Source organism: Hypanus sabinus, chromosome 16 (genome assembly GCF_030144855.1).
Source record: "Hypanus sabinus isolate sHypSab1 chromosome 16, sHypSab1.hap1, whole genome shotgun sequence".
Classification (NCBI taxonomy): domain Eukaryota; kingdom Metazoa; phylum Chordata; class Chondrichthyes; order Myliobatiformes; family Dasyatidae; genus Hypanus; species Hypanus sabinus.
This window is the reverse complement of record NC_082721.1, coordinates 29,396,285-29,419,661: the sequence shown is the minus strand read 5'-3', so window position 1 is coordinate 29,419,661 and position 23,377 is coordinate 29,396,285. Positions and strand designations below refer to the sequence as shown.

The following is a 23,377-nucleotide window of genomic DNA, read 5'->3' as shown; positions in this document are numbered from 1 at the left end:
GACATTTTTGGTTGAGACCCTGCATCAGAACTGAGAGTGGGAAGGGATGAAAGGTCATACAAAGGCAGGTGAAGCAGGGGCTGCTAGGTGATGTGTGGATCGAGGTAGGTTGAAGAAGCAAAGGCTAGAACCACTGGAATCTGATAAATAAGGAAGGTGGAAATAGTAACCAGTGAGGAAGAAGTGAAGAGCAGGGTGAAGCTGGAAAAAAAGCCAGAGGATGTAGAGGCTAGTAGGGTGATAGGTCAGCACTAGGTGAACTCTATCTCGGTTCTGTTTCAAGAGAGTGAAGGTGAGCAAGTCAAAGGTAGAAGCAGAAGTCCGGATATCAGAGGAAATGCAAGAGAGGGCTACATCTCCACTGTGGAATGGAAGCCACACTTACTGAAAAAAGAGGTCATATCAAATGTCCTGGAATGGAAAGCAGATGCTGTGGTGATGGAGAAACTGAGAGAGAGATAGAATTCTTACAGTGCATGAAGAGGCATAGTCTAGGTAGCTGTGGAAGCTGTGTGGATTTATAGTACTTATCAAAATGGGTTGGTCACAAACATGAGGAAGTCTGCAGATACTGGAAATCCAAAGCAACACACACAGAACACTGGAGGAACTTAGCAGGTCAGGCAACATCTATGGAAATAAATAATCAGTCGATGTTTCAGGCTGAGACCCTTCTTCTGGACTGAGAAGGAATGGGAAGATGCCAGAATAAAAAATTTGTTTCCTGAGACCAGATAGAGAGAATGAAGGTGATCCAAGTAATTTTGAGAGCTGTGTGGAAGCTGGCAGTGTAGGTAATAAAATTGATGAGTCCTGCACAGGTTCAGCGAACAAGGACTGTTCCAGGAATACAACAAAATCACAGGCATTGGTGGGGCCAATGTGAGTGCCCATGGCTACATCTTGGAGAGGAAGTGAAAGAAAAATTGTTCAGATTATGAATAACTTCTGTCACAGAATCATAGAACACTACAGCACAGAAACAGGTCTTTTGGCCCATCTAGTCTGTGCTGAACTAATCTGTCTAGTCCCATCAACTTGGACCATAGCACTCCACAACCCTCCCATCCATGTACGTATCTAAATTTCTCTTAAATGTTGAAATTGAGTTCTCATGCACCATTTCCACTGGCAGCACATTCCACACTCTCACCACCTTCTGAGAGAAGAAGATTCCCCCACACATTCCCCTTTCACTTTTCACCCTTAACCCATGACCCAACCTCAGTGGAAAAAGCCTGCCCGTACTATTCTATCTTGTGTACCTCTATCAAATTTCCCCTCATTCTAACCTATGCTCTGGGGAATAAAGTCCTAATCTATTTCAACATTTCCCTATAACTCAGGTCCTGGCAACATCCTTGTAAATGTTCTCTGCACTCTTTCGTTCTTACGTAGGTGACCAGAACTCCAAATTAGGCCTCACCAATATGTGACTTCAATATAACATTCTGACTCCTGTACTCAATACTTTGGTTTACGAAAGACTGAACTGAACTCTGCACCATCATAAGTTCAGTTTAGTTTAAGTGGAGGTGTTGTACTGGAGGTGAGTGCTGTTGTACTGTTGGGGAGAGAGAGAGAGCGAGAGGTGATGCAGTTGCAGGCAAACCTTCCGTTGTCTTCTTGTCCTGTTGACGTCACCGACTGTGACCCCTCCATACCAGGCCAGACCATTCTTCAATGATGAGCCTGTCATCCAGGCAAGGGTGGACACACACACAAACCCCATCGGTCTGCCTTCACACACTGGGAGCCTCTGATCAATTCCCCCGAATCGATCCTCCAAACCCCCACCTTCCTGTGGGTGCACAACACTCTTTCAGTGTCCCGTGGTGTGTCTGCTTGTGTCTCAACAGACTTGCTTTTTATCTCCCCTGCCGGGGTACCAGCCATCCATCAACTGTCCATGTACCACCTGGTACCACCTTGCTGTCTCAGCAGGAATCCACATGAGCAGGCAAAGAAAAGTGTCCTTGGAGTAAACAATTATCGAAGAAGCCATAAAACTAAATTCTCTCTCTCTCCCTCTCCCTCTCTCCCCCCCCCACCCACAGGATGCCTCCCCCCCCTCTTCTTCTCTCTCTCTCTCTCTCTCTCTCTCTCTCTCTCTCTCTCTCTCTCTCTCTCTCTCTCTCTCTCTCTCTCTCTCTCTCTCTCTCTCTCTCTCTTGTTAGCAGCATAGTTCACAGGGGGGTCAACTCTGAACCCCATCTCAAGCTAGATTGCTCATCACCCATCACAGTTCAGTACAGCAAAAGCAGACCAGATCAATGGGCCTACCAGGACATCATGTTTGTGGATCTTGGGTATCAGATAGAAGTAGGAAGTGAAGAGTTAAGGCATTATAAGGTTGGAGAGAGGGGAGATCAACTGATCTATGACGGTGTAGGAGACAAGTGTGCATTTGTAGGATTCTAATCCAGGGGTAGGTACAAGGATGTGTTCAAAAGCTGTTGACTAGCGTCTGCAAGGCAGAATTCAAACGTCCAAACTACAACAGCACCACCCTTTCCTGAGGGTTTGATGACGAGGTTAGGATTGGTGTGAAGTGAATGGAATGCTGTGTGTTCATACAGGGTGAGGGATGTTCGGACATTGAGACAGTTGACGTTGTATGGCAATTGGAAATGAAAAAGATCAAGAGTGAACAAGGCTGTCCAAGAGCACTGTTGGAAATGTAAGAAGGGGTCTTCATGGGATGGGTGGGGTGAGGTTTCCTTACCCAAGAAATAGGTGATGGAAGAAGACAAGACATCATGACAGATGAGCTGCTGTCCTTTACTTCACCTTAAGCTTTATTGAAACACTGTAAAAGCCAAAGTAAGGTTTGTTGAAACAGGATAGCAGTCCAAAGCAAGGTCAGAGTGGGAATGGGTTGGAGGATTAAAGTGACATTCAACTTCAGTCACACTTGGAAGTTCACAGTCACACTTGCAAACTGAACAAAGGTGTTCTGCAAAAACTGAAGGTAAACGTACTGAGAGGAGGAACTACAGAGGCATGACTGCACAAAGAGTCTGTACTGAGAATTACACATGGCAGGGAGTAGAAAATAATGAGAGGAAAGAAGCAACTAATGGTACTTACATACTGTTAATATAAAAGAATACATATAAAGAATACATTAAGTGTAAGCCACAGATAGTGATCAAAGATCAATCACTCTGATGGACATAGTACTATGGTTTTAGGACCCGTGGCATCAAACTCCTAGTGATTGAAGAGAGGTGAAGGAAGTGAAAGACAGGATTGGTAGGTTGGCTGCTGGGTTGTAGGGCTGTTCACCAAGCCTGGAGATTAGATCACAGTTGAGGTGACACCATCAGTGAGCAATTGAGTATTGCTTCCGCCGAGTGCTCACGCTTATATTGATCCGACTCATTCTGATTGATTGGCTATCACGGATAAATAAGGGACATTGATTTTAAAAAATAGAATAGTCATCATGGGAAGTTTCAACTACCCCAGGACATAACAGGTAAGTGAACAGAGTTTCTGTGATAATAATGGTCTGCTTGCTAACCCAAAAAGCTCAACAAGGAAGGACTTTAGACAATAATAAACAATAGACAGTAGGTGCAGGAGTAGGCCATTTGGCCCTTCTAGCCAGCACTGCCATTCACTGTGATCATGGCTGATCATACACAATCAGTACCCCATTCCTGCCCTCTCCCCTTATCCCTTGACCCCACTACCTGTAAGAGCTCTATCTAACTCTCTCTTGAATGCATCCAGAGACTTGGCCTCCACTGCCTTCTGGGGCAGAGCATTCCACATATCCACCACTCTCTGGGTGAAAAAGTTTTTCCGCATGATTTTCTGTTAAATCTATTGATGGAGAATACACTGAAGTATATAGAGGTAAAAGTAGAGGAAGATCTAATAATGCACTGTCTGTCAATTTAAAAGTTTTTATTATTTGGTTGCTATTGTATGTAATGACAATATGATAAAAGATGGTAGTAATATGATTAAATCCAAATTAATAAATGGCTCTTTTTGAGGGACTGAGAATATAATTTAAAATAGAATGGGCCTTTAGAGTAAACAGCGTTGTAGAAACAATGTTGGGAAGGTTTTAAGATAGTGATTATTAGGCTGCAAGATAAATATCCTGGTTAAAAAAAGGAAGAATAAATTAAATACCCACTGGAATCCATGCATGTTTAAAGACATCAGAAAGCCAATAGGGATAGAGGCAAAGATAGATCACATGGTCAGAGAGAATATGAAAGGACTAAGAAATAAAAAGGCACTTGCGAAGGCAAAAATGAACTAAGAAATTGGAGAATTGTTTATACTGAATTTAATGAAAAGGAACAGTTGTGATTAGAAGGGCCATGAAGGGCTAGTGGATAATACAAAAGATAACAAAAGGGTGAAGGTCCACGATAGACAACTGAATAATATCCAAGAATGCAAGTTACTGAATGTATTGCTAGTTGTCTTGATAGATACCAGAGCATGTGAGAAAGGGATAACTGCACAAAAGTGGAAAAAAATGGCTCATTCATATTTTACAATAATGGTTTAAACTCCAGAATCAAAAATAGTCTGTAAGTTTGCATTTGGCACTAAACTGCAGGGTTGTCAAGAATGAGGAAGACTGGAAAAAAACAATGAGAGGAGGAAATTATGAAACATGCAGAAATTGAAAATACTTTACAAATGAAGTCAGCAAAGATAATAGTGAGGTAGCAGATTTTGGCAGGAGAATCAGAAGGTTATTTATTACGTAGAAAGTCCAGATGTAGTCGAAGACCAAATAGATCTTGGAGTACAAATAAGACCATAAAACATAGGAACAGAATTAGGCCATTCCAAGGCCTATTGAGTATGCTCTCTCATTCCATCATGGCTGATCCCAGATCCCACTCAACCCCATACACCTGCCTTCTCACCATATTCTTGGATGTCCTGACCAATCAAGAAGTGATCAATTTCCATCTTAAATATACCCATGGACTTGGCCACCATATATAGCAGAGCATTCCACAGATTCACTAATCTCTGGCTAAAAAAATTCCTCTTTACCTCTGTTCTAAAAGGTTGCCCCTGGAAGGTTGCCCCTCAATTTTGAGGCAGTGCCCTTTAGTTCTGGATGACCCCAGCATAGGATACATCCTCTTTACAGCCACCCTATACTGTATAGTCGTTTCAACATTCAGTAAGTTTCAATGAGATCCCCCATGCGTTCTTCTAAATTCCAATGAGTACAGGCCCGAAGCTGGCAAACGCGCTTCATATGTTAACCCCTTCATTCCCAGAATCATCCAAAAAATGTAACAACTCCAGAAAGTTACATAATAGATTAGCAAGGCAAAGAAGAAGGAAATCCACAGAGGTCGGTGTTGGGACCACTTTTTATGATGTATATCAATGATTTAGATGGTGAAATAGATGGCTTTGTTGCCAAGTTTGCAGATGATATGAAGATTGGTGAAGTGGCAGTAGTGTTGAGGAAACAGGTAGGTTGCAGAAGGACTTAGACAGATTAGGAGATTGGGCAAAAAAGTGGCAAATGAAATACAGTGTTGGAAAATGCATGGTGACATACTTTAGTAGAAGAAATAAATGTGCAGAGTATTTTCTGAATAGGGAGAAAATCCAAAAATCTGAGATGCAAAGGGACTTAGGAGTTCTTGTGTCGAACACCCTAAAGGTTAACTTACAGGTAGAGTCGGTGGTGAGGAAGGCAAATACCATGTTAGTATTTGTTTCAAGAGATCTAGAATACAAGAGCAGGAATGTGATGCTGAGGCTTTATAAGGCACTGGTGAGGCCTCACCTTGAGTATTGTAACCAGTGTTGGACTCCTCATCCAAGAAAAGATGTGCTGGCATTGGAGAGGGTTCAGAGGAGGTTCACTAGGATGATTCCAAGAATTAAAGGGTTATTATACAAGGAACTTTTGATGGCTCTGGCTCTGTACTCACTGGAATTTAGAAGGATGGGTGGTGGGGGGGGGGGGTAATCTCATTGAAACCTTTTGAATGTTTAAAGGCCTAAACAGAGTAGACGTGAAAAGGATCTTTCCCATCGTGGGGGAGTCTAGGACAAGAGGGCACAGCCTCAGGATAGAGGGGAGCCCATTTAAAACATAGATGCAGAGACATTTCTTTAGCCGGGGTTGATGAATCTGTGGAATTTGTTGTCACGTGCAGCTGTAGAGGCCAGGTCGTTGGGTGTATTTAAGGCAGAGTTTGATAGGTTCTTGATTGTCAAAGGTCATGGGGAGAAGGCCAGAGAGGTGGGACTGAGGAGGGGAGAAATGGATCAGCCTTGATTGAATGGCAGAGCAGACTGGATGGGCTAAATGGCCTAATTCTGCTCCTATATCTTATGGTCTAAATAAGATGGAGAGAATTAAAAAGATACTTAGGCTATACTAAGTCTCCATTGAAACCTGGTTAGTCCAGATTTAGAGTAATTTCAACAGTTTTGGTCACCAAACTATGAATTTTTTAAAAAACTGGAATGGATGCAAAAAAGATTCTTAAGGATGATAGCAAAAGAGCACATCTCTACATACCCAGAAACAGTGAACAACCTGAGAAAACAAGGTGAGGGATGACCTAATGCATGTATTTAAAATTATAAAGAATTTCAAAAATGTACGAGGGCAAAAATATAATAAGAATATTATAATGATTTGGATTGTGAGCTAGAGTTGGTAACAGGTAGATGCCAAGAAATCTGAAATTCATAGGAAACTAAATAGATGTAAAGATTCAAGATTGTTTAATTTCATTTCCTGTACACAAGTATCAGGGAACAAAATAATTGTTTGGATCTGATGCAGGAGAAAAAAGAACCCACAAGAGTTAACAAACACTGTAGTAGTAATAATAATAATAATAACACAAAATAAATATAAAATAGCTTGTATTCATAGACTGATTATATGTCCGTAAAGTGCCACTGGGCTGTACGTAAGGTGCCTGATGGGAATAATAAAGTAGTGGTGGAGTTAGTGGGTGAAGGTGATGATTGGCCTTAATGCTTGAGGAAGAGTCTGCTGGTTCTGACGTGGATGCTACGTAGCCTCCTCCTTAATGAGAATGGGACAAAACAGTCCATGAGGAGGGTGTGTGGGATCCTTCATAGTGTTACTGGCTCCTTTCTGGTACCTTTCTGTATATGTATATGTTCTTGATGGCGGGTAGGCCGGTGCCAGTGATGAACTGGGCAGTTTTGACTCCCCATTGTAGAGCCTTCCTGTCTGCCGTAGTGCAGTTTCCGTACCAAGCAGTGATGCACCTTATCAGGATGCTCTCTCTTGTGTATCTGTAGAATGATGTGAGTATGGATGTGCAAACTCCAGCTCTCTTCAGCCTCCTCAAAAAGTAGAGGTGTTGATGAGCTTTCTAGACTGTGTAGAATGTGCTCTGGGACAATTAGAAGTTGTGTGAAATGTGCACTCCCAGGAGTTTGAAACTGCTTGCAGTTTCCACTGCTGTGCCACTGATGTAAAGGGGGGTGTGGGTGGGGCACGCTTCCTGAAGTCGATAACCATTTCCTTTGTCTTATTGACATTAAGAAAGAGGCTATTTTCCTGGCACTAGGCCTTGAGCTCTTCCACCTCCTCTTTGCAGGTCATCTTACTGTTGTTGGTGATGTCCCTGTCGTGTCATCAGCAAACTTGACAATGTAATTGCTTGGGTGTTTGACCGTGCAGTCATGTGTGAGCAGAGTGTAAGGCAATGGGCTCAGCACACAGCCCGGGGGGCATCCATGTTGAGAATGATGGGGAAGGAGGAGCTGTTGCACATTCTGACAATCTCAGGAGGTCCAACACCCAGATGCACAGTGGTGTAGTTAGACCACGGAGTAGGAGTTTGCTCACCAGTGTCTGTTGGACAATAGCATTAAATGTCAAACTGAAATCTAGAAACAGCCTACTGACATGTCCTTGTTACCTAGAATGGGAGAATGTTGGTGAGATCAGTACCACAGAGAGTAATCGAGCTGAATAATACAGGGCAGGCTGGAGAAGCACAAGGAAAAATGGGTTAGTGGGGTTACACATACATTTAGATGAAGAAAGATAGGAGGAGGCTTGAGTGAAGCATAAATGCACAATGGACTGCTTGAGTATGTGTTGAATTTCTTTACTGTATATCCTATTAGATGTGTTTGCAGATGACATTACCAAAACATAAAATGCAGATCACTAAAAGAAGGGAAAACAGAATAGACTATGAAGGTATACCGGAGTCTACATTACGGCTAACCGCAGCTACCCAGCACTGAATCCAATAGGCTACCCAACATAGCTTTCTTTTTATTATCTTGTCTAACATGTATATTGGTTCAGCAGTGGCATTCTCACATCTGAATTGATATCACTGTTGACAGATTGGTTGCAAATAGTAGCTATGCACAGAAAAGCCGACCATGACACAAGGTACTTTGCCTCCCCTAAGAGATATAGAGGAATGCTGCCATTTCTATATCTATTATCTTATTTTACAGCTTATATCAAAGTAGGTCGTTTACATAGAAGATGTTTCTGGCTGTTATTCAAGAGATCTTTCTGTTTTCTGGGAAGCCCACAAATGCTCTGTTGTCCAGATTTCCAACAATGTCAGCACAATCTTTAAATTATCAGAAGAAAAGATTGTCCTTTTCCAAGCCCATTGAACCTGCCTTCCAAACAGTTCACCAGAGTCTACAGATTTCCTTAAATAACTACCATATTTAGAGTTCCAGCAACGATATCTCATGAAGCAACTTCATTCACAGTGATTCACTCAACTCTCACACAATTCATTCCGAATTTTCAAAAATAAATGACATTCTAGGCCTATCAAGATTTGACCTGGTAAATTAGACCAATTTTGTGTTGGATTAGGACAACTAGCTTTGTGTGATTGGTCAGATTTGTCCAAATCTACAAAGAACCATCCCAGGATAGCATTTGTCTTGGAGTCCCTTTTGGCCCCAAAATACATGATCAGTCGCAATATTTTATGTCTCTGACCACCCAGGAAAGTCTATATTTAACTTATGTGGTTCCTCCATCGAGAATACGTGTTCCAGAGCCTGCTCCATGCTCATTGGCATAACCTCTGCAAAGTGATCCAATTACCTGGCACCAGATAAAGCCAGTGCCACAAGTGTTGGAAAAAAACCTGGCGAGAGGTCATTAACCTGAAATATTAACTCTGTTTCTCTTTCCACAGATGCTGTCCGACCTGCTGTGTGTCTCCAGCATTTTCTGTTATTATTATTTCAGACTTTGGGCATATTATTTCTGTTGATTTTCATTTAACAGAAATCGTGTACAGTTTTGACCAAGTCACCTTCACAGGGCCTAGCCAAAACTTTCAAATTGCCTATACATTCCTAAAAATTATTTTTTAAAAACACTTAAAAAATATTTTAAAACAGACTTTTTTGAAAACACTAAGTTTAGCCAGTCATTGCCTTAGCCCGCTTGCTGCAGTTACCAAGGTACTGGTATAAATGGATTCTCCATCCTAACTGATATGGAATGACTACAGCATCAGCGACACACACAAAATGCTGGAGGAATTCAGCAAGTCAGACAGCATCAATGGAAATGAATAAAAAGCTGAGTCAACATTTTGGGCCAAGGCCCTTCTGTGAAAAAGCCAGAATAAAAAGGTGGGGGAGGAGAAGGAGTACAAGCTAGAAGGTGATAGATGAAGCCAGGTGAGGTGGAAGGTAGATGTGTACGGGAAGAGGGATGAAGTGAGAAGCTGGGAGGTGAGAGGTGGAAAAGGTAAAGGGCTGAAGAAGGAATGTGATATGAGAGGGAAGTGGACCATGGGAGAAATGAAAGAGGGAGCAGTGCCAGAGGAAGGTGATAGGCAGATGAGGAGAAGAGAGGGGTAAGAGGGGTTTCTACAAGAAAGGTCAGAGCCATCTCTATTTCCTGAGGAGACTGAGGTCCTTTAACATCTGCCGGACGATGCTGAGGATGTTCTACGAGTCTGTGGTGGCCAGTGCTATCATGTTTGCTGTTGTGTGCTGGGGTAGCAGGCTGAGGGTAGCAGACTCCAAAAGAATCAACAAACTCATTCATAAGGCCAGTGATGTTGTTGGGATGGAACTGGACTCTCTGACGGTGGTGTCTGAAAAGAGAATGCTGTCCAAGTTGCATGCCATCTTGGACAATGACTCCCATCCATTCCATAATGTACTGGTTAGGCACAGGAGTACATTCAGCCAGAGACTCATTCCACCGAGATGTAACACTGAGCGTCGTAGGAAGTAATTCCTACCTGTGGCCATCAAGCTTTACAACTTCTCCCTCGGAGTGTCAGACACCCTGAGTCAATAGGCTGGGCCTGGACTAATTTCCACTTGGCATGATTAACTTATTATTATTTAATTATTTATTGTTTTATCTTGCTATATTTCTACACTATTCTTGGTTGGTGCGGCTGTAATGAAACCCAGTTTCCCTCAGGATCAATAAAGTATGTCTGTCTGTTCAGACTGAGGAATTGGAAAAGAGAGAAGGGGAAGGGGGAGAAATTACTGGAAGTTAATGAGTTCAGTGTTCATGTTGTCAGGTTGGAGGCTACCCAGATGGAATATGAGGTGTTGTTCCTCCATCCCAAGACTGGCCTCTTCTTGGCATCTTTAGCTTTCATAACTACATGGAATTCAGCACTGGAGGGCCATCAGGAAAACTATGACAACGAGCCAACAGCAACTTAAAATGCACAGAAATATAGAGTAATATATTAGATAGAGTAATACCAATTAACACGAGCAGTTTTGCTCATATTTCTCCAGAAAGGAAGAGGCTTTTGTAACCACACCACAGCTTACACAAATCCAGGTCAGTGGCTAAGAATAGTGGACCCTTTCATCTGACATTGACTCTGTTGTGGTATCAGGGGTTTGAACCAAAATCACAGAAGCAGGAAGACAGAGGGTAAATAAAATCCCCTGGACCCACTGAGTGCCATATCAGTGCCTTTAAGCAGAAAATCCTACAAAAGGTAGCAGATTCAGCCCAACACATCATGGGTAAATCCTCCCAACCGTTGAGCACACCTACATGAAATTTTGCTGTAGAAAAGCAGCATCCATCATCAAATATTCTCACCACCCAGGCCATGCACTTTTCTCACTGCTGCAATCAGGAAGAAGGTACAAGAGTCTTGTGACTTGTACCACCAAGTTCAAGAACAGTCACTACCCATCAACCATCAGACTCTTGAACAAAACGAATAGCTACACTCATTCTATTTCTGATTTCCCACAACCGATAATCTCACTTTAAGGACTCTTTACCTTGTTATCTCATGCTCTCCTTATTTCTTGCTATTTAATTACATTTGCTTTTGCATAGTTTGTTATTCATTGATCCTGTTTACAGTTACTATTCTATAGATTTGCCAGGTATGCCCACAGAAAAAGAGTCTCAGGGTTGTATGTACTCTGAGAATAAATTTTACTTTGAATTTTGAACATGTCACATGCAGCATTTACCTCTAATCAGCTCAAACCAATTAGTTGGTTATTTATTTCAGAGGCCTTGCTGTGCAGAGGTTTGCTGTTAATTTTCTAAAACAGAAAAATAATTAATTGGCCATTCATTGCACTGGGATGCCTTGAGGACATGAGAGGCAGTTGGTAAATGCAAGTTCTTTCTTTGCTTACCAGTGCAAAACCCTCAAATAAGAAAGGAGTCCTTACACCTCACCGTTTTTTCTTTTCTCTTTCTAAGTAGTCATCTTGTAGAAAAGAATGAAAAACTTTACAGCTTTTCTATCCTCTCTACAATAGCATCATGGCATGGAGAGAGGAACTATCACCATGGTTAGCTCAACCAATTGGAATAATTTTTGCAGACTCACAAAAGAAGGCAAATTAAACAAAGAATTGGCAGATCCATTTGGGCATATTATGATAGGTCAAACACCATCCCAAGAGCTGTACAAAATCCTAGATGCATTGCATCTGATAAATTGAGCCCAAGTTTTGAAACTTTGGTAGAAAATAAAACAATTGTAACGGTTTGCACTGAATGTGTTAATTTGATGTGTTAATTTTTCTTCCTTGTTAAGAACATTTTTTCTGCATTATATTGACAATATTTTATTCCAAAAGTTAGTGGGCAGTCAGCAATTTCAGCTGGGGCAGCATCTCTTTAGGAAGTGTTGGTGTTTCAAAGCAATTTTATTGTATAATTTAAGCACTTTGCTAACAATCAAATATGACAAAGCAACAGTGTTAGTAGCTGTTCTGAGACAGTTTGTTACAACCAGCAGACCACAGGGCAAGTTTTATTATAAAAAGTTTCTAAATGTAATTGATAAAATTCTGGCTTTTTCCCAACTCAAATGAAAACTATTTCCATAACTGCATCCATTTCTTCTTTAAATCAAAACTTGGCAAAGGTACTGAGATGTCACTGGATTATCAGATAGTCTTTAACCACTATTCTTTATGTCAGGAACTACACAGGCTACCCTGATCTCTTTCAAACACAGTAAATTACCATATTGCTCAGTCTAAAATTAATAGGCATACTTACAAATCAAATAATTGCACAGAAACAAAAGGCACACAGTAAACAACGAGTTGTGAAAAGCTTTCAAAGTATCTAAATGCCCCAAATTTTTATTCATGATTCATTTTAATTTCTTTATTGACATCCCAAAGGAAAATATCACTTATCTGTAACCTCTGTAATGCTGCCAAAGGCTGCTTACACTGGAATGAATAAAAAGAACAAAACGTTCAGCTGGAATATCTAAATTAAAGTTAGTATGCACTCATAAACAACCTTGTGCACTTTGATGTGAGCTCCCTGGCTACTTTAAAAATCCAAATAAGTTTTTTTCTATTTTCAAGATTTACTTGAGTGTAAAAGAAACAACATGTTTCAGTTAAACAATGCTAAAAAAAATGCCACAAGGTGTACCAGAATTGGCCCTTGGTTCAGGGGTGATCCAATTTTTGATCAGCTTTAACTTCCCAGCTCCAATCTCTGACCCATTTCTTTCTATCATTATCTTTGATGATCCAAATACAGTAACTTTGATGAGTGTGCTTCTAATTTCAACAAATATCTTCCCAAGTTACCTAATATTGATTTTTTAAAAAATGTCTGTCCTTCATGATAACTCAACAATGAGTTACTCTGATTTGTAGCCTTCAATATTGTAAGAATACCCCCACCAGTTCTCTAACAACATTGGAAAAACGTTGCCATGTGTCCAGCGTTACTGGAACTCCTTAATAACAACACTACATCAGAAGGATTGCAGCAGTTCAAGAAGGTGGCACTCCGCCACCTTCTCAAGGGCAATTAGAAATGAATATAAAATACCTTGTCAATGACGCCAATATCCCATAAAATTAATGTGAAGAATTATTTCCCCTCTAGTTTTCTGCATTTTTCCTTTCATATTTTGATAGCTTATAATGATTCTCCGCTGATCGATTTTCCTGTCAGTAGGAACACTTGTACCAATTCAAGTTAACTCTTACAGTTTAAATCACTTCCTGTTGCCCCTGGCATTTGTATTATAAGAATCCACAACATTCCCCCCAGTAAACTGTGGATGAGATTTATTGATGCAAATGAGCTCTCTTTTACTCACTAGCTCATAAAGCACTTGTAGTTGGGTGAGTAGTGAGATCCTGCTACAGAATGTTTATGTTTGTAGCAGCTAATAAATGCTGCTGTACTTGGGAGTTATTCAAACTTATAACCAATTTAGTTATCATTCGTTGGTCTATAATGGGTAAACTTTCAAACAACTTGGCATAGAAACAACATGGAAATTTTAATTGCTTCTCAGTCTCAGCAACAGTTTTATCTCCATTACTCATCAGCGTAGATCAGCAGAGACACCAAGGATGTAGATGCCGTTAATCTGGACCTTAAAAAAATGAGATCCACAAACTACTTCTTATGTAACTTGGTTTTCATTTTTGAGAACAGAATTTTGAAGTCGGGACACAAATCTTGTTCTTGCACTCTTTCTTCCTCTAACACACACACTTTCATCTCTTTCTCTGTTTTCTCCCTTTTCCTGAAGAATGCTAATAAATTAGTCTGTTGTTTTTGCTTTAGCAATAAAAAGTTGTCATTGTGCCTGGGGGCGAATGCCAACTCTCTTCTTACCATCCCCTGGGAATGTTTACTGAAGAACCTAGCAGTGTGGAAATGTTTTCCTGGCAGGAACCCAGAACCTCACAAAACAATTAGACTTTTGTGGAAGAGCTTTTTGCAGCCTAAAACCTTGCCTGTCCTCAATAAGATGTACAGAATTCTTTGTTCAAAGGGATAATTAACGTTCAGAGAGTCAGCAGCAATTACACTAATCTGGGTTGGACTGATAGATATTTCATTCATAAGAATCAAGTTTAATTTAAATCATATATGGTGGTGATATGCCAAGTACTTGTTGCTTTGGTAGCTATTCTGACTTAATGTAGTGAAGTAATCTTTTAACTCATTAATAGAAGAGACAAACAACAATTTCTTTTGCCAAATTAATCTAAATATTTATAGTTATCACTGGTTACATGTTGTTTATGAGAGAGACTTGTTATATCTACAGCCAATGCTGATGAACTCTTGCTTCCACTTGTCAGCAGGTTTATCATTGGAGGTGCAGTGCATTAACTTATGTTATGCCACCAAGCTGAAACAACTTACTGTCGTTACTGCTTAACTGGACTCTGAAAATTCACCCTCATTCCTCAATCACACTTTATTTACTTCTGTACATGGAGAATAGCATTGCTCCAACGTTCCCTTGAATATATTTTACAGCTGTGCAGACCAACCATTGCTCTAAGCCTGAAATTCTTACATGGCCTGAAAACTGTGCAGCACTTTAAATGTTTTGTTTTTGTAATATGCACATCAAACAAACCAACCATAACTCACAACACAAGTGAATGATGTCAGGAAGTCATAACATCTTACAGGCCCAATGGCAAAAATAAAATATTTTGACTAGATTGTTTTGGCATTCAACAGGCCAGCAATTTATTGCAAATGAGCTACCAACTTCCATTCTGTGTTTATTGTTACAGTTTATAATACAATAAATAATATATATTATACAATATATAATACAATTATATTAGCATCATTTCAAAATTATTTTAACATTATATAAAAGAAGATTCTAGCTCTGTGGCAACAAAGGCTATATGCAGGGGAACATTTCAGTTACTGTGCAGCCATATACCCATGCAGCTTGAGAACACTGATTGTCCCATAACCGCACTGTTCTGGTTTGATCAAAGAAATGTCATTTTTGTCGAGAAATAGTCTAGTTCAATAAAGATACTGACAAACTGGTAACCTTGTGTATGTTCAAATTCCTTGATCAATCATGATCAATCACCAATCACACTATGGTAATACAAGTATTAATAACCAATAGAATCGACACATTAACAGCCAATAATACTTTAAAATTAGTAAAGTAACTGATCAAGAGTAAGAGTCACCCGAGAATCCTTTGTTTGCATCCTTACCTTGTCTCTGTATGCTGAATGGCTCCAGTCCCCTGCTGTGCAAAGGGAAGCTATGCTCTTCAAAGACCTTTCTTAAAAGGCCTTTCTTGCTTGGACTGACTGTGCATGATCTGTAAACTGTCCTTAGCTGGGCATTACCTTAACCCTTGCGTTGCTGCAACTTCACACTACCATGAATAGAACCATCTACGAGGGTCAGATTTTGTTGGATTGTCCAAAGACCCGGTTAACAGCTGTTTGGTGATACAAGCAGGTGATCCTTCCTTTATAAGTTAGGTGGATCTCCAGCTGCTTTGTGGTGCTGAGATGGGTGGAAATAAGATTTCAACAGATGAAGAAATGAAAAAAATAAGATTTGGAGAAAGCAGTAGAGAAAGAGTAGGATTTGAACATTAAATGACTTCAGATCTAAATGGAAGTGAAGAGGTTGGGTTGGTGGGAAGGCAGCTGTTCTTAGACTTTCTAACAGATCGGTTGATAAATTATTGGTAAATTTAAGAACAAGGAGGCCAGGACCTGCTTTAACAACCAAGCCATATTATAGATATTTAGATCTATCAGCAAAATGAGATCCCCCATCAATCTTCTGAACTCTGGGTTATGGCTCTGGGTCTAAACTGCCTTGAATTTAGAAAAATGAGGGGAAATATCATTGAAGCCTATAAAATATTAACATGCCTAGATAAAGTGGACATGGAGAGGATGTTTTTAATAGTGGGGGAGTCTAGAACTAGGGGACACAGCCTCAGAATAGAAGGATGCCCCTTTAGCTCAGAGATGAGGTGGAATTTCTTTAGCCAGAAGGTGGTGAATCTGTGAAATTCATTGCCATAGATGGCTAGAGGCCAAGTCATTGGGTGCATTTGAAGTGGAGGTGATTAGTACGGGTCTCAAAGGTTATGGGACAGAGGCGGGAAATGGGGTTGAGAAGGATAATAAGTCAGTCATGATGTAATGGCCGAGCAGACTCAATAGGCAAAATTCTGTTCCTGTGCATGTCTTATGGTCTCTCTTCTATAAATGTTCTATATACTGTCTAAATATACTTCACAATGATAACACAGCAGACATCCAGCCACTGACATTTATTGAAAGCCCTATGAGTGATTTCAACAGGATACATAGGGAGGTGATGCAGTTAAAACAACATACCACCAGAAATGTTTCAAAATCCCCATGTTACTGGCCAAAGTATTTGATGTTTGAATGTGTATGCATGAACTAAAATTACACTAAATATGATAAATCAAGCTCCCATGGTTTCACAATCTAACAACATATGGATAAATAATCAGCAAGTCCCTTACAACCCCACTCAGTGTCCTTCCTACCACATTCTTATGCCTTATTCTGTGACTTACGATACCAGCTAATATTGTTAACGAGAAAAGTTAAAGAAACAGCTATCTGATCTGCACTATGTTGCACACACCTGGTTGGCAATAACTTGCATCAAGTTTTTGAAGACATTTTCTTTGTATTTATTTTGCCGTGCATACCATTGGACATTCAAAGTATATTTTATTATCAAAGTACAAACCCCATTTCCAGAAAAGTTGGGATATTTTCCAAAATGCAATAAAAACAAACATCTGTGGTATGTTAATTCACATGAACCTTTATTTAGCTGACAAAAGTACAAAGAAAAGATTTTCAATAGTTTTACTGACCAACTTAATTGTGTTTTGTAAATATACACAAATACACAAAATGGCTGCAACACACTCAACAAGAGTTGGGACAGAGGCATGTTTACCATTGTGTTACATCACCTTTCCTTTTAATAACACTTTTTAATCATTTTGGAACTTAGGATACTAATTGTAGTAGATTTGCAATTGGAAATTGTGTCCATTCTTGCTTGATATAAGACTTAAGCTATTCAGCAGTTCGCGGTCTCTGTTGTCTGATTCTCCTCTTCATGATGCGCCATACATTTTCAATAGGAGATAGATCTGGACTGGCAGCAGGCCAGTCAAGCACACACACTCTGTGTCTACAAAGCCACGCTGGTGTAGCCCGTGCAGAATGTGGTCTGGCATTGTCCTGCTGAAATAAGCATGGACGTCCCAGGAAGAGACATCGCCTTAATGGTAACATATGTCTCTCTCTAAAATCCTAATATACGCCTCAGAGTCAATGGTACCTTCACATACATGTAACTCACCCATGCCGTGGGCACTGATGCACCCCTACACCATCACAGGTGCTGGCTTTTGCACCTTTCACTGATAACAATCAGGATGGTCATTTTCATCTTTGGCACGGAGAACTCGACGCCCATTTTTTCCGAAAACTGGCTGAAATGTGGACTCACCTGACCACAGTACACGGTTCCACAGTCTTTCGGTCCATCTGAGATGAGCTCGGGCCCAGAGAACTCGCCAGCGTTTCTGCATAGAGTTGATGTATGGCTTCCTCCTTGCATAATACAGTTTCAAGTTGCATTTCTGGATGCAGCGACGGACTGTGTTAAGTGACAATGGTTTTCTGAAGTACTCCTGAGCCCAGGTGGCTATAATTGTCACAGTAGCATGACGGTTTCTTAGGCAGTGCCACCTGAGGGCTTGAAGATCATGTGCATTCAACAGTGGTTTCCGACCTTGCCCTTTACGCACTGAGATGTCTCTGAATTCTCTGAATCTTTTCACAATATTATGTACTATAGATGTTGAAAGACCTAAATTCTCCGCAATCTTGCATTGGGAAATGTTCCTTTTGAACTGACTAACAATTCTCTCACGAATTTTGGCCCATGCTTGCTTGCAAAGACTTGAGCCTTTGATGAACGCTACTTTTATACCTAGTCATGATACCTCACCTGCTACCTATTAACCTGCTTAATGTGGAGTCTTCCAACCGGTGTTACCTGAATATTCTGTGCACTTTTCAATCTTATTTTAACTCTGTCCCAACTTTTGTTGAGTGTGTTGCAGCCATCAAATTCTAAATTTGTGTATATTTACAAAATACAATTAAGTTGGTCCGTAAAACTATTGAAAATCTTTTCTTTGTATTTCTGTCAGTTAAATAGAAGTTCACGTGAATTAACATATCACAGATTTTTGTTTTTATTGCATTTTGGAAAATATCCCAACTTTTCTGGAAATGGGGTTTGTACATATATAGCCCTAAGATTAATTTTCCTGTGGGCATACTCAGCAGATCTATAAGAATAGTAGCTATAACAGGATCAATGAAAGATTATTTATGTGCATATTAGAACGTAATGGACTTTGGAAAAGTAGTTTCCTTCATAGATGGGTGGTTTCACTGGCAATGCCACTCTGTCAAGAAGAGGATAGACGCAGCTGCGGAGGAAGGAATAAACAAAATCGTTGCAGTCTAAAACCTTGCTGCTGCCAACTACTTGGCCTTTCTGACCACAGTAGGGGGTACCAATAACCTCAGGCAGTCTGTAGTTTTACATTGAACAAGTGACAAATACTGCCAAATGGATAAAATATTTTATATACTACATATTTCTCCAATTTCCTTTTGACCTAGAAGGAAACTATTTTACTTAGTGAATCCATGACAGCTCTCAATGGAATCCTCTTAATCTCATTCCCTCCCACTTAATTCTCTGGAACTAGCCTGATTTCTTGCTCCTGACCCACATGTCACTGTGATGCAGAAAGAATGCGGAGCATCTTGTAGAAACCCACACAGTCAGAAGGAAAGCATCCAAACTGCATACAGATAGCTCCTGAGGTCGGGATTGAACCTGGGTCACTGGAGCTGAGAGGCAGAAGTTCTCACTGGTGCACTACAGTGTCTCACTTAAGAATACAATATTGCAGTCATGTGCTACCAAGAGAGGGTGTACATTCCTTAGAGTGTAGAAGAAAGAGGGGCAACCTTGTTCAAACACTTAAGATTGTAAGGGTGCTTGACAGGGTATATGTTGAGATGTATGTATTTATCAATGCAAGAGTCACAAATAAGGGGACATAGTGACACAATAGAGGTCCGATCATTTAAAACTGAGGTGTGCAGAAATTACTGCTCTCAGAGGGCAATGAATCTCTGAAACTCTCTGCCTCTGAGGTCAATGAAGGACAGATTACTATAAGTATTTAGTGTGGAGAAAGATAAATATTTGAATGATTGGGAAATTGAAAGCAATTGGTGAACTGATACAGACGAGGAATTGAGACCCATATTGAATAGTGGGACAGGCATGAGGGATCTGGTGGCCTATTCTTGCATCTTTTTTTTTTGAGTTCTTGTGAGAAAGGGGAAGAAGGATGAGAGATGTGGTGCTGCCTATAGACAGAGCATTTTGGCAGAAGATGATGAACGAAAATTCAATGCATTGAAAAACAATTCTGTCTTGCTCTGGTACTCGTCCTTCTGTTCTATGCCAGTAGAAAGGATGGATTGATTGGAATGTGTCAAGCTGAAGGCTTTTAAAGATACCTGAGTTTATTTTATTGAGGATAAACAAGGAAGAATCCCAAAGACAATAGTAGGTGTTCTAAATGCAAATCAAAATACATCATGAAACTATCTCAGTGTGATTGGAAGAGAAACATGGGTAAATCAGAGAAAGAATTCACTGACTGATTATGGAAAGTAAGTGTAGGAGAGAGTAATAATGTGTAGAAATTCCCAAGATTTGACTGTACTGGAATTCAAACTTCTGTGGTTTGGATCATTAAGCCTCTGGATCTGGTAACTAACCACAGTACTACTATACCAATAAATATTGCTACCAACTGTGGCAAGGCTAACAGATCAAATTTTGGTAATATAATTTTATAACAACCTGACTCTGCAAATTGTAAACTCACAGTACACTGCAGATGCTGTGGTCAAATCAACATGTACAAACAAGCTGGATGAACTCAGCAGGTCGGGCAGCATCCATTGAAATGAACAGTCAATGTTTCGCGCTGAGTCTTGGCCTGAAACGTTGACTGCTCATTTCAGCAGATGTTGCCCGACCTGCTGAGTTCATCCAGCTCGTTTGTACGTGATGAATCTACAAATTTTCAGGTCATCAGGTGTTTCAGGTGTCTGATGTTGAAAGACCTGAAACTCCCGATGACCCCAGGTTACATCACTGATATATGTCCCTGCACATCCTGGGATGCATCTCAGCACCTACAAATTTTCCTCCTCATTGACAAATCTGACTCCTTTATTTGTTGAAAGTCTTTGGGAGTTGCAAGGCTTCAGTCTCACATTGGTCTAAACTTTAGAGATGATTTTTAGTACTTTCCAGACTATTTGTGGGATTGTTTTGCTTTGTCAGCTGGATGTTGTTTCTTCAAGTTTACTGTACATTTAAACCTGCAGTGTAACTTTACAAGTCTGATATTTCATTCAGTAGGTACTCTGGACTCCTCAGTGTTGAACCTCTGACCTGGTCGTAATGGTAGAGTGAGGGATATATCAGAGTATGAGATTACAGCCTGGTATAGACAATAACTTGGTTGCTGCTGAGGCCTAACAGTACCTCATGAAATATTGCATGGAATGTATAAAATTATATTGCTCACCTTTATTAAGTTCATTGTGAGGGCTTTCTAGATATCTAGGGTGCATTGGTTACACATAAGGACAAAGTAGGTGGGAATGGAAAATGCTTCTTAGACAACTTTGAATTTTCTAAAATTAAAAAATACTGGAAATACTCATCGGGTCAGGCAACATCTATTGAAAGAGAAACAGAGTTTATGATGATGAGCCTACATTAAAACTGTTTTTAATTCAGATTTCCAACATCTGCAATTTTAAAATTTTCATTGACATAAGATGTAGTTACCACCTTGTACCTTTCCTGCATTGGTGAGGTCATTACGATGTTTAGAATGGAATTGCCATGGGATTACCCTTATTCTATTTCATTCTTCCTGATTACCACTCCCACAGACACAAATATTTCCCCACCCCTTTTCTTTATTCGGTAATTGATCCATAGAACTTGTAGCTTTTGGTTCTGCTCTAGGGCATGCTATTCTTTGTCTTGCTGTTCGCAGTCTACACTTCTACTGTTAAAAAAGCCATTTGCCCATGTAAATACTTCAAAGCACCAGATATTCTATGTCTCCCTTCACACTAGATGCACACTACACTGGATAAATCCGTAACCGAAGCTTTTTCTCTTCATTTTTACCCTCCATCCACACTAAAATGGCGTTTTCATCCCCAAAACCGGAGCTTTTCAGAAATGCTGTCCAAGGTGTGTAATTTTGAAAATGCCACTTGGGCAGATCAGTGTGGACGGGGTTACCGAGAAATCTGAAAACGCTGTCAGACAGCAGCACGTCATTTCATTGTTTTCTTGAGCGCATCTAAATAATTTCAGAACAGGCAGCAACTGAAGCCAGAAGAGTTAGAAATGTACTCACCAAATTCTTTGACCCATAACTTACTGAATAAATAAGTATACTCACTTTGTCCTGTTTTCTGTCCTTGTTTGTGTGAAGGTGGTTTACCTATTTATGCAAGTACTTCTCTGACAATAGATGTGTAACAGCCTAATGTAACATTGTATGGAAATACAAGATAACACTGATGTAGACATGTTTTACACATTTAACAATGTGCTTTATTAATGCAACACAGTTAGTCAGTTTTTCAATGTTTGCCGTCAGTCATGTTATACTGTCCATGAACTCCCTGTCAGTTGCCTCCATACACTCCAGTATTTGTTTTTTTTTTACTTTTAAGTCCTCCTGCTCGAGAGCCCAACAGCTGCCTGTCATTTAAGTTTTTCTAGTCTGTAACTGAACAAACACACACTGTCTTTCACAGTGAGATTCGACACCAAACACCAAACACCAAACACAAAACAAAACATTTGTTTTTGGTAGATGTGTCCTGTGCATGTGCAGTATGAGGAGATTCACCAAAATATCTGTTTCAATGTGGACAGAGATATTTTTTAAAATGCCTAATGTGGACGCCTATCGTTTTTACGCGAAACCAGCGTTTGCAAAATTATCCATTGTAGTGTGGATGTAGCCTCAGTTAGTAGTGCTTAAAAAAATTGGTGTTCTGTAATTATTAGTGTAATGACTTTGTCCCCCAAAGGTTTAGCAGAATCAGAATGGGATCTGTTAGCCCTGCTGAAGTACAGCATCCAGACCCTAATGTGTGGCCTTATTATGATTGTAAATGTGAGCATGACTCTCCAAAAAACTTACACTATTACAGATTATTGTAGAACTTCAAGTTCATAAAACCTTCACAATCCAAAAAAAAGGAGAAATAAAATACGAGTTAGTGATATGCCAGTTAGATAGAGTGGAAGGGATTGGAATTGCTGATGACATTATGGTTAAATTACTGGACTAATAATCCAAGCCTGCACAAACTATCTGGCAAAAAATTCAAATCCCATTCTGGTTTCTGGGAAATTTTAATATAATAAATAAATCTGGAGTAGGTAATCAATACTAGTAACAATAATAATCATATATGAATTGTTTCAAAAGTAATCCTAAACCAAAAATACTGCAGATGTTGGAAAACTAACAACAAAACAGAGAATTCTGGAACTATTCAGCATCTGTAGTGAGAAAAACAGTTAATGTTCCAGATGGATCTCCAAGGCTCCATATCTCACCGGAGGCATGTGAAGGCTTATCATCCAACTTCAGAAGGAGTCTCATTTTTATCTAAATCTTAGATGAGCAATAGCCAAGCAGGTCAAACTTCACCAGGTTAGCTTTCACATACATACATGATATTAGAAAGCCTCAATTACTAGTTGACACATATGCCTAGACTATTCTCATTGTGGTCCCTTCACTCACTTGTTCCTAGTCTCAGAACAAATCCCAGCCTGCTATACACTGCATCTCACAGTTTATTGATCATGACTGTATTTAAATCATTGACTGTCAAGCTTACACAGGCTGGCATCTCGTAA

At 40.0% G+C, this 23,377-nt stretch overlaps 2 protein-coding genes across 2 annotated transcripts in view; one reads left to right on the top strand and one right to left on the bottom strand.

The window, feature by feature from the left end:
* The window catches only part of ranbp3b (RAN binding protein 3b), a 319,866-nt gene that overhangs the window by 234,871 nt on the left and 61,618 nt on the right, over positions 1-23,377 (bottom strand). The gene's annotated exons all lie outside the window — the stretch shown is intronic.
* slc1a6 (solute carrier family 1 member 6) overlaps positions 1-23,377 on the top strand; it is a 78,725-nt gene that overhangs the window by 7,876 nt on the left and 47,472 nt on the right. The gene's annotated exons all lie outside the window — the stretch shown is intronic.